Source organism: Homarus americanus, unplaced genomic scaffold, assembly GCF_018991925.1.
Source record: "Homarus americanus isolate GMGI-L3 unplaced genomic scaffold, GMGI_Hamer_2.0 scaffold30108, whole genome shotgun sequence".
Taxonomy (NCBI): Eukaryota; Metazoa; Arthropoda; class Malacostraca; order Decapoda; family Nephropidae; genus Homarus; species Homarus americanus.
Genome location: NW_024748109.1, coordinates 5,765,337 through 5,766,642, shown reverse-complemented (window position 1 = coordinate 5,766,642; position 1,306 = coordinate 5,765,337).

The following is a 1,306-nucleotide window of genomic DNA, read 5'->3' as shown; positions in this document are numbered from 1 at the left end:
AGAGTCAGACCCCAGTGATTATGACAGTGACGGTAATGTTTCTATGGGAAACACTAGCCACAGTGGAAACAGCAATGCCATGGACCCTATCACCCTGCCCTCTGCCAAACAAACAAGTAAGCTGAATCTCCACTTTCCCAAGGACTCATTAAAATCTGTCGAGGATCGGTTTAATTGGATGATGAAGTACTGCAGACAGCATGGTCCCAACATTCAATTCCGACAGGGTAAGAACCGGAACTTTATTAAGTGTCAGACTCCTGAAGTCTATAAAACCCTTAGTACTGTTGGCTTTGACGGGGTTGTCCTAGTGGCCCCCCCAGCAGACGCTGATGAATGTTGCCACATCCTAGTGAAACGATTCCCCCTATACGCTGACATCGAAGATGCACGTGACTTTAATTCTAATATACTCAGTATACGTCGACATTACCGGGGACACACTCCACAAGCTGCTGTTATTGTCAAGTGGAAGGGAAGGGTATGTCCAACCACTGTGGAAGCCCATCCAATCCTTCCACCACTTTATGCAGAGCCCTATCATCCTGGGCCTGCATTTTGTGTTATCTGCTCTCATTGGGGTCACACCTTCACTGCCTGCTGCCGACGTGATCGTCCTAGATGTCGCTTCTGCTCACGTAACCACAACTCCGCCGCCTGTGCCCAGAAAATCAAAGACCACCTTAATAGGGGTGGTGTGGGCTATGTAGTTGAGCCCAGGTGCTGTAACTGTGGCGGCCGGCACAATGCTGACTCACGGCAGTGCCCCAGTCGCCCTTCTGTCTCAGGGGAGAGGCCTCCCCAAGGACTGCGTCTACCACAACGCCCCCCTCAGTCTACTGGGTCACCTGCCCCTGCCTGGCTTCACCAGGCTGCACCACAACAGCACCTACCATTCCCTAACTCAACCACTACTGACCCTCCTCCCCGTCTCTACTCTGACGCTATCAAGCCTCGTGTTCCCACCAGTTTCCCCCCACAACCCCGTCACTACTCTGACGCAGTCAAGCCTTGTGCCGCCACCAGTGCCCCCCCACAACCCCGTCTCTTCCCTGACGCTGTCAAGCCTTGTGCCGCCACCAGTGCCCCCCCACAACCCCTCTCCAGTGACATGACACAGATCATGTCCCTCTTCCAAGAATTTACCAGTCATGTTGAGAAACTCTTGGTTACACTCTGTACCGCCATCTCCGACCTACACCGCCAACTCCTGCCCTTTGCTGCCACCCAGTCACTCCCCTCTTTTGGTTTGACACAAGCTGGTAGTCCCCCTGTGAGCCCCCCTGCTCACAGGTTGTGTACTGGG